Below are 11,643 nucleotides of genomic sequence, written 5' to 3' on the forward strand. Positions count from 1 at the left end.
AGTCAGCTCAGACCAGTTTAGCTCCCAAAATTTTAGGTAGTAAGACCTGGAGAAGGAGAACATGCTTTTTTTTTTTTTAATTGCATAACTCTGTTTTTTGGTTTTTTTTAAGAAACTTAATGATAGAACAATTGTCCTGAGTATCAAAGTCCTTTACTTTCCCTAGCAAGAAACAGTAGAAGGGGAAATGGTTAAGTAGAGAAATGTGGATCCCATCACCTTTTGCAGGTGAATGGAAAATTTAAGCATTCTTGTTTTTGGAACATGATTGCAGGGCTGATGATATCTGTAAAGCTTTTTAATTTTCTTGGAGCTATGTAAACATGTTTTTCTTATTCAAAACAGTCTTCTATAATCTAAAGAACAGACCCAAGTCAAGAATAGTAGAGAGTATAAATTAGGTGAGAGTCTTAACATTGTCATTGAAATACAAATAATGCTAATAATGTTAATAATAGCAATAAATGATGGTAATTTTGTGGCATTTCTGCATGCCTCTACTTTTGATAGCTGTTGTGTTAACAGAACAAATGCTACTATATTATGCTTTATATATATATATATATATGATAACATTATAGAGTTCAGCGTATGTTCTACACACGCTATTCTGTATATGTGAAATAAAACATTAAGCAAGGCACAGTAGTGCATGCCTATAGTCCCAGCCACTCAATAGGCTGAAGCAGGAGGATGAGTTAATGCAAGGAGTTCAAGGCTATAGTGCACTAGGATGATGCCTGTGGATAGCCACTGTTCTCCATCCTAGAAAACATACTGAGACAATGTGTTTTAAAGAAATAGATAAATAAATACAATAAAATACATAAAATAAAAAAGTAAAACATTATTACTGTTGCAATTATAAATCATTCCTTCCATATAAAAATTTAAGCAGCTACTGTATACATTTCATGGTGTATTAGTCTATTTTGCATTGCTGTAAAGAAATACCTGAGGCTGGATAATTTATAAAGAAAATAGGTTTATTTGGCTCACAGTTTTGCAGCCTGTGCAAGCATGGCACTACGATCTGCTCAGCTTCCCATGAGGCCTCAGAAAGCTTTTACTCATCGCACAATGTGAAAGGGGGGTAGGCGTGTCAAGTGGCAATAGAGAAAGTAAGAGAGGGGAGGAAGCGCCCGGCTCCTTTAAACAAACAGCTTTCGTGTGAACTAATACCACCAGAACTCGCTGATTACCACGGGGAGGGCACTAACTTATTCATAAGGAATCTTCCACAATGTTCCAAACACTTCCCACTAGACCCTACTTCTAACATTGGAGATCACATTTTAATATGAGATTTGAAGGGGACAAACATCCAAACTATATCACATGTTCATGTGGTATTGGGTTAAGGTAATAATTTAAAAGCTTGAAATTATCAAGACTTGTATACAAAAGTTTAAATCAGCTTTACTCATAATTGTCCACATGTGGAAATAAACCAAATGTCAATCAAGTGCTACATAGAAACAGTCCTATAGTATAACCATCCAATGACAAGCTACTTAGCAATAACAAATGAGTAACTAGTGGTACATTAAACAGCAAGAATGATGTCAAAAGTATTATGCTAAGTGAAGGACACCAGATATAGAAGACTATATAGTGCATGATTCCATGTATTTGACATTCTGGAAAATGTAAAACAATAGAGACAAAAATTGTATCAATGGTTTCTAAGTGTGAGGGGTTGGAGGAGGAGATTAACTACAAAAGGACATAAGAGAAATTTTAGGAGTGGTTGCCGAACTACATATATTTGTCAAAATTTATAAAATTGTACATCTAAAAATGAATATATTTTATTATCTGTAAATTTTATCTCAATAAGCCTGAATTTACAAAAAGTTTGCTTCTAGAAGTTGGAGTGCAAAACCATTTTACTTTAAATATTTCACAAGCATATTGAAACCTCATGAATGTGCTTGGCATTAGTGTTGATGATACTGAATCTGCTAAATATGGCAATTAACATCCTTCAACACACTTTGGGATAAAAAGGGGATCTTACTGGAAAGTAGACTACAGTTTGTTTTCTTCTACTTGACTAAGTTGTCTCGTAATTTCAGAGCCGAGTCTTTGATTTAGCTACAATTCAGTAGTGACACAGTATACCTTTTCATAGTTTCACATAATTTTTTTACCTTGGGACATTGTAGAAGAATGGGGGCAGATCATTCTTTTCACATTGACGCTGAATTGATGCCACTGACTCATTTTCCTCACTTTTGTTTTTGCTTTTACTAATGTCTACTTCCCACAGGTGCAAAATAAGACGTTGAAAATAAGAAAGACATAATCAGTCGTGAAGAAAAGCAGATAAAGTGATCATTCTGTAATCATGGGCTTGACAAAAACACCTCCGATGTTTTTAACATTATTCTACTTGGTGATTTAGATGTTCTCATGAAAGTTGTGTGGGAGTATCCTTTTTTTTTTTTTTTTTTGAGAGGGAGTCTCGCTGGAGTGCAGTGGCGTGATCTCGATTCACTTCAAGCTCCGCCTCCCGGGTTCACGCCTTTCTCTTGCCTCAGCCTCCGGAGTAGCTGGAACTACAGGCGCCCGCCACCACGCCTGGCTAATTTTTTTGTATTTTTAGTAGAGATGGGGTTTCACCATGTTAGCCAGGATGTTCTTGATCTCCTGACCTTGTGATCCGCCCGCCTTGGCCTCCCAAAATGCTGGGATTACAGGCGTGAGCCACCGCACCCGGTCATATGGGAGTATTTTTTCTTCAAATAGTTTGCCATCTTCCTGACTCAAATTATGAGGAGCTGGCATACTTAAAAAATTAGTATGTATGTTTACAACATAAATATTATTTATAAACATCTAAGCCTGGCTTAGTTTCATAGCTAGGTGTCTGTAGGTATCATTTTATTTATAGTACTTTTTTTTTTTCATTTAGAAGCTTTACTGTTTTATTTATTACATTCCACTAGATAATATTTATATGCACTCGGGACTTCTACCAGTTAAATCCTCTAATACTATTACTGTTTATGTGAAGGTGAAGTGATTACATTTAAATATTTTTTATCCATGTTGTCCTGACTATAAAATACACGTAATGCTATTGTTTATCAAACTGAAATAATCTAAATTTAAAGTTAAGAGAAAGGGAATAAAGTCTTATAAAATAGAACAAGGAAATAGATGGTTTCTGAAGAAAGTTATGTCATCAGAAGAAAGCACTTCTATTTTAAGGAGGTAGGGCAGTTAACTCCATGGGCTAAGAGAAACAGTCCTTTCCTACTCTAAGAACCAAAATTGCCTAATGTAGTATGCCCAGAAGGTAGACATACATCTAAATGCACAAGCATGTACCTGCGTACTTTTGCAAACATGGACAGAGTACTTGCTACATGCAGATGTTCCATTAGCCTGGGTCTTGTTCCTAAGCAAATAAGATAAAAGTCTTTCATAGCATAATAGCTTTAAAATAGGATTTCTGGTGCCCACAGAGATCCCTTGAATAAGGTCACAAAGATGGAGCCAGGAAATATGAACATTTAATCTCGCTAGTCTTTCACCAATATATAAAAACAAAATATGGACACAGACAATAGCAGTTAATGAGCTGATGGTCAGTAAACGACTTAGTTTTCAAGGTAAATTCTAGTTTTGAAATTTTTTTACATATATGTAGTGAAACTGATAAAGAAGAATGCTCTAAGCAAGTGCTTCAGGCCATTTTCTTCCTAATGTTCATTAACTCCCCAGTGACATGATTTACCTGGTCACTTTCCCTTCGCTGCTAGTTCCTTTTATGTAGCCACAACATGTTCAGTCTTTCAAGCCTTTGCTTTTATGACTTATACATCTGCCTATTTGATATTATGTCTAGTCCAGACCACCAACTTTTTCATAAAAGCCATAAAAAACCTTAGTAAATTGACTTAAGGTAGATAAAAATCAGTGATCTGGAGATAAATAAGGTTATTCCTTTATATAAAATACCAAAGTTGTGAGCCTTCAGCCTTTTTCTCTTTATTTAGGTGGACATGCTGATATATACCAGCTGAAAACTTTTAAAGCTCTTTCCTTTAATCTTATGCTCTGAGAATGATCTGCAAATTCCAATACTAAGTTTATGTTGGCCTTGTAAATGTCAAAGTATTTCTTAGAGATACAATCATTCTGGCAGAGAAGTTCTGCATATAATTCCTTGGAAGAAACTTAAGATATTTATCTGAACATGTTTAAAATTACCTTTTTTGGGATTCTGTTTTACTTATGAACAGAATTTCATCAGAAGGCTTATTTTTTCTTTTTATGATGTAAGTTTTTTTTTAAAAGGCAAAAAAATATCAAATAGGCTCTAAACTCTCATTTTAAAACTTATATAGCTAATTACAAAATATGTGTTTTTATTTATAACAAACAAAAAGAACTAAACCATTTATCCCATTTCAGCATTGTATCAGTCGAAATAGGCTGCATGATGCTGACATTAGAGAAAATCTAACAAATAACATAATATTTCAGTGGTTTCAAAATAGCAGATATTTATATCTCATACACAGTAAGCATTCAATTGAGGTTTGCAAGTAGGCTCTGCTTTCATAGTCATCCACAGACTTAGAGTGATTGGGGCCATAACTTGATGGGTAGCACAAACTTGGGAACGTTGCAAAGTTTGCGCTGACTCTTAAAACTTCTAGCAGTAGGCCGGGCGCGGTGGCTCAAGCCTGTAATCCCAGCACTTTGGGAGGCCGAGACGGGCAGATCACGAGGTCAGGAGATCGAAACCATCCTGGCTAACACGGTGAAACCCCGTCTCTACTAAAAATACAAAAAAATTAGCCGGGCGAGGTGGCGGGCGTCTGTAGTCCCAGCTACTCGGGAGGCTGAGGCAGAAGAATGGCATGAAACCAGGGAGATGGAGCTTGCAGTGAGCTGAGATCCGGCCACTGCACTCCAGGCTGGGGGAAGAGCGAGACTCTGTCTCAAAAAAAAAAAAAAAAAAAAAACTTCTAGCAGCATATTACATACATCTATTCAGCTCTTTTGTTTGTTTGTTTTTGTTTGTTTGTTTGTTTGTTTTGAGACAGAGTCTGGCTCTGTAGCCCAGGCTCGGCTCACTGCAAGCTCCGGCTCCCGGGTTGACGCCATTCTCCTGCCTCAACGTCCCAAGCAGCTGGGACCACAGGCACCCGCCACTGTGTCCAGCTAATTTTTTGTATTTTTAGTAGAGACGGGGTTTCACCGTGTTAACCAGGATGGTCTCCATCTCCTGACCGCATGATCCACCCGCCTTGGCACAGGTGTGAGCCACCTCGCCCGGCTTCAGTTCATATTTCACTGGTCAAAAAACATCATATCGTCATACCTAACATTAAAGGGAGCAGTGGTGGGCGATCTTGCATATGCTTTAAAAAAAGTTAGCAGGAAATATGTGACAAACATCATAAGCAACCATCACAAGCCTATACCTCTCCAGAATTGGAAGGATGACACCTTACATTTACTGGCTGTAATCATGGTAGAGAGACCTGGTAAGTGAGACAACCACCTAGGGAAGTGCTGAATCACCAACAGAGAAGCACATACGCCAAGACATTTGTGAAAGAGAAGGTCATTAGAGTGTTGAATCTATGTGAAAACTCAATAGATTAAGTATAGGAGGTCAAATTAAGAAAGCTTCAAAATAGAGAATGGAAGACAGCACTTGGGGCATTTTCTCTGTTAATTCGTGGTTAAATGTAGAGAAATTTTAATGCATCCTGGGTTTCAAGAGTAAGCATGCATAGTCAGACGGATTAGGCACTGAGTAGGTTATACTTAACACATTTTTGTTAGATGAGATATCATATATTAAGATGATATGTAAGTCCACACTGTATAAGGAGCTTTTAATTATTATTAAATGCATGATATGTTAACATTTGCATTTAAAACAATAATTTAATTTAAAGTAGGATAGCAGGTACTTCAGAATTAGGGTTGGCTCTTTCCAAACTTATTATTTAACAGTCAAAGTGATGCTGCTTGATTATTGCCAGTAATATTCAGATGGATATTAAATTTTCTTCTGTGGTTTTCCCACTTAGGACAAAGTAAGTGAATGATTGAAGACCTGCAAACTGTGTTTGTAATGACTTTCCAGGATTAATTGATAGCCTCCGTGTTTCAACACTCATGGAGCAGATGGATATGACTGACACTGCCCTTAATACTACAGCATGATCCAAAGCATCACCAAAGTCTTCAAAAAGAAAGTAAAAAAAAAAAAAAAAAAAAAAAGCTTATTTTCACTTCTACTTCAAATCGTGCAATTTCACATAAAAGCACAATATATCTGTCTCCTTCACTAGACCAAGGGCATCTTAAGGTAGGGCTCCTGGCTTTTTCCTTTGTTCTCCATACCTAGCATACACTATACACATCCATTTAAAAAATAATAATAATTAATAATTTGACTTTTGTGGAAAGGATAGTTTTTCTAAGACTTCTGTTACTTCTTTAGCAACATGTTTCTATTGATTTCTTGACTTGCTTCACTTGCATGTAAGTGACATTGTGTCACTTTGGGGCAGAAGTTTTAAAAGCCAGTATGGAATTCATCATATCTCTTTTATGGCTGCAATAATAAATGGCAATATTTGAGACAGAAACTCTACCAACCTGGGATCCCGAGTGAAGACAGTTTGGAGCAGGGCCTTGACTGACTCACAATGGGCATGGGTGAGAAGTATTGTTTGCTTTTCTAAGCAGCTGAGATATTAGGATTGTTGGTTGCCTCAGTGTAAACTAGCATATTTTGACTGATATATTATGGAATATTTGGAACAAACCATAGGACTTCAAAGCACAATAAAATGCTATTAAGAAACACAATAGTTGAAACAAAATTCATAAATTAAAGCCTGTGGCTTTGTTTGTATAGGTAATTTCTCAAACCCAAACTTAGTTTTTGCATGTAAAACCTGAAGCTCAGATAAGTTGGGTCACTTGATCACCTTCACAAAGTGAATTCAAAATCACTTCATGCTCTTTCAACTATCCTCTGTGCCAAGCAATTTTCATTCCTGTGTCACAGAAAGGAAAGCTGAGTCTGTGGAAGATAATTAGTTACTAAGAAGGAGCTCAATTGCCTTCATGCCTGGTGTTCTTTCCACTACTAAAAATATCCTCACTGTCAAGGAGAACACTTAAAATTTATATTTTAGAGAAGGGGTGTAATACAGATGGTGATAAACCATCCACATTACATACTTACCACTTCTTTATTCCTCTCACCTTCTGTGTATGCAGTGAATCAGAACAAGTGTAGCTGAATTCCAACCTCAGCTCTACCTCTTAGTAATCATAGGGATAGACGCCACTATCTATAAAATGTGGATAAACAAATATATAAGGCCCCGATTGTAGTGAACCAAAGCAGACAATGAATCGATATGAATTATCTTCCATTCTAACTTCTCTATGTAGGAATCCTTACTGATAAATATGCATATGGTCAGATCTGAACAAGTCACAATTAGAAATGGACCTTAAAAACAGTTGTTGTTTAGAAGGGATTTTTTTCTTCCTTTGGCATCTATTCAACAGGAAAGGGTATTTATTGTCCTATAATATCAAAGTTGAGGCCTGGTGTGTTGGCTCATACCTATAATCCCAGCAATTTGTAGGCTCAGGTAGGACGATCACTTGAGCCTGGGAGTTCATGATTAGCCTGGGCAACATAACGAGATTTCATTTCTACAAAAATCTAAATGATTAGCCAGATGTGGTATCACGTGCCTATAGTCCCAGTTACTCAGGAGGTTGAGGCGAGATGATCATAATTGCTGGAGCCCTCAGACCAGTAGCTGAGGCTTTAGTGGGCCATGATTGCACCACTGCACACTAGACTGGGTGACAGAGTAATAACTTGTCTCAAAAAATAATAATAAAAATAATTGAGAACTAGGCAGACTGAATTAAATTATCATAATTGTATTTGCACATTTTAGAGATGTTGGAGAAAAGAAAAGCATTCTACTGTCTCTTTCGTATGAAGATGATTAAACTCTAGGAATTCTGAATCCATCCCAGGTTAAGGAAGCTAATTGACAGAACTCATCAGAAATCTAGAGCTGGTCAGTCAGGTATGTATTAGGAGGCTGTGACAGACTGGAATTTCAGTCTGCCATTCAGGCTTTACTTACCAGGGCTCAGAGAAAAATGAGAGATACCTTAACAAGTTTACTGGCTCCTATTGAGATCAAAGGCAGTAGGTAACTTGGCCAGCCTTTCTTCTCTGTCTTTTCCTAGTCCTCCTGCCATTCAGATGAATCATGTGAGCCCATAATCAGGATTCTTGGGGACTCAGTGAACTTTGCTAGTGCTCTGAAGAGGAGGAAAAATCCTACATTTAAAGGGAAAATAGTTATTCTCTAAAGGACATTCAATATTCATACTCTATTAGCAATTTTGCCTAACTTCTATAAATTCTATAATCCAGTAATATATCTACTTGACATTTGTAAAAGACATCTATACTACATCGTGTTGTTTCCTCTGGGAAGCATTTATGAAATTGCAAGAATGTCTGCCCCCTATTGTATCTAAGGGAATGCTAGAAATAACACGTGAAAATAAATTATTGTATTATCTATTTATTCCCTTGGTGAATAAAATTGTCAGCCTCCATTTTCTATTTTAACTCCCTCTAGGATAGCATTTACTTCATTGGGATGGGAATGGGAATCTGCCATCACTCTTTATTGTTGTAATCCACAGTGTTACTTTTGCTCTGTGCCTTTCTTCTTTGAATTGAATTTGATACTTGGAGCCCTGCAGAAGGTAAATGTGTCTGCTTTCCAAGGTTTCCTCGCTTTGTAGGAAGAAGATATATGGGTTATTTAATTCCCATTTCTATGCCTACAAAAATACACTGCCATCTTCTACTTACTCCACAGTGGGAAAATATCTGATTTATCTTTTCCTTTTTGCACTAAACAGAAAAGCTTCAAGCCAAGTCTTTCATTCTAGAAAATGCGTATCTTGACAGGAGAAATTCTTTTTGTTAATGCTATTCCAAAACTATCGCCCCTTGAAAACTGGCTCAACTGCTGACCACGTTGAATAATATAAAATGGTTACCATGGTGGCTAGTGGTTTAATGAGAAAGAATCAGTGGGTTGCATTTGGAATCAGCAAATCGGGTCAGAAAGAAAATCACCTTTTCTTTCTGCAAGCTTCAGTCATTTTATCTTGAGTCCTGACTAAAACCTTTGCCTCATTCTAAAAGTTTCATCAATTGTCAGGCAATGAAAGACTCTATCCATATCTTTCTCCTATAAAGCCCCTATATAGGCTCAGAATCCCAAGAAATAAAAAGGGCTCAATAATTTATTATGCCCACTTTATTTACAATACCTAATTCATTTATTTTGTCTCTGACAAAATATGTATAGATTAACTATTTTTGGTCTAAAATATTCTGGTGTGGCTTGGTTCAGGTGGCTAGCTCATTTTGCTTCGTGCTGAGTCAAGGGTTATGAGTTCAAACCCCATGTGAGTCAGTTAAGTTTACTTGCCCTTAAAGTTGGGAACAAATCTGCATTGAATAGAATATGAATAAAGCACCACTAGTGGACAACCAACCAAAAGTATATGCTTTTGTGATTGAAGGTTAATAACTTCATTTATATGTATGAAGGAAATCATTGGAAATATGTTAACATCATTCCATACATAGACTGTCTCAACTTGTCTGACAGTATATATAGTTCAATGCTCTTAAAGTAAGACATTTTGTTTTCTATATAATCTTGGAGCTGGAGGTCATCTCAAAAGTCCTTTTTACCTGGCTCCCTGCCTTCCAACAGGTGAATCTGAATTCCATTTACTGCTTAACTCATACTCATTTTGGAAATGTAGAACAGCTGGTAGACATTTTCTTTGTAATGCTTCTTAATATCCTTAAAGACAATAAAGTCACTCACTGGTCTTTTCATCTCATTGAACAATTCTAACACACAATGTTCAGGATTTCAAATACATATTGTTTAATGTGCTTTTTTTAGTATGCTTATTTTTTGCCTCAATTTTCTAGAAAGTCATTAATATAGACACTACAATTTTTTTTTTCTTTTTTTTTTTTTTTTTTTTTTTGAGACGGAGTCTCGCTCTGTCGCCCAGGCTGGAGTGCAGTGGCTGGATCTCAGCTCACTGCAAGCTCCACCTCCTGGGTTCACACCATTCTCCTGCCTCAGCCTCCCGAGTAGCTGGGACTACAGGCTCCCGCCACCTCGCCCGGCTAGATTTTTGTATTTTTTTAGTAGAGACAGGGTTTCACCATGTTAGCCAGGATGGTCTCGATCTCCTCACCTTGTGATCCGCCCGTCTCGGCCTCCTAAAGTGCTGGGATTACAGGCTTGAGCCACCGCTCCCAGCCCTACAATTTTTCTTGCCTTGGACTACAAAGACCCCCATGCAGGAGCATGAAGCCAACTCTAGAGAAAGTGACTATTTTAAATGTACTGATTAGATGATGGAAATCATTGTCTTATAAATAAATGTACTCCGGAGCATGCATTCATTTATGTCCCATCATATGTTTCCTTGAGGATTAAGAATAATGTCCTTAATAATCTTAACATTTCTTAATGGACCTGGAATCATTTTGTATTGAAATTATCATTTATCTGCCTCAGAGATATTTCCACCAGGAATCATCATCACCCCGATATAATGGGACTGATTTGCCAAATTGGAAACAGTAAAGGGTAGTGGCACATCATATGCCATTGACAATGAAAGTGGCACATGGCACAGCTGTATTCAATTTAAAGGCCTCTGTGACTAAAAACAGTTTGCCTCTGAATTTTATTAATTGAGATTTAGGTGAGCATCATTTAGAGAGTGATCAACACAAACAGAAAAGAAAAGCCTAATCTGATGGCAAAATTGGCAATCTTGAAGATTAGAACAACATTGAAAGAAAATTTGGACAGCTTGAAAATAAAACATCAAAAGGAAATATTTTAAATGGGATGATATAACAAAAAACAAATCTAGTTCATTTGAGCGCAGGAAACCAAGAGCAAATCTTATTTAAAAGCAGGAGGTGATGATTGTTTTAAATTGAAAGGAGCGAATTGGCCAACACTATCAGGAAATAAACTTTCCACAGGAAGAGAGCAAAAGGCTTAAAGACAATGAAAGAAATGTCAGTCACCCAAGACAATAACCCCAATACTGAATCTCTGTCTAACTTCCAAAGTCAGAGGGCATATATTTCAAAGTTGTTATAGCCTGTGTAAAGATTCTCCTGTGGTTACTTTGAAAGTTGGTTTTGCTAAATTTGCTTTGGTTCACAGGCAAAAAATAGATCTTATGTACCTTCCCTCAAAACATAATATAGACATAATTGAAATGCAGTTAAATGTTTTCAGCCAGCTCATGCAGCATGTACCCTTGTTACCAGGTTGTCCTCTAATCCTGTTTGTATATCGATGGTCATTCTGCCAGGGCCATTGTTTTTATTACATTTGTCGAGAGTTTTTGGTGATAGATTTGCAAAGGTTTTAAAGATCAGATATTGTAAGACTGTTCCCATTACTGACATCAATAATTCCTTTAAATATTTTGTAGTGATACTTAATACAGTTGGCTCATCTGTCAAAGTAGAAAAATACTAAC

The sequence above is a fragment of the Colobus angolensis genome, unplaced genomic scaffold (assembly GCF_000951035.1).
Source record: "Colobus angolensis palliatus isolate OR3802 unplaced genomic scaffold, Cang.pa_1.0 Scaffold332, whole genome shotgun sequence".
Classification (NCBI taxonomy): Eukaryota; Metazoa; Chordata; class Mammalia; order Primates; family Cercopithecidae; genus Colobus; species Colobus angolensis.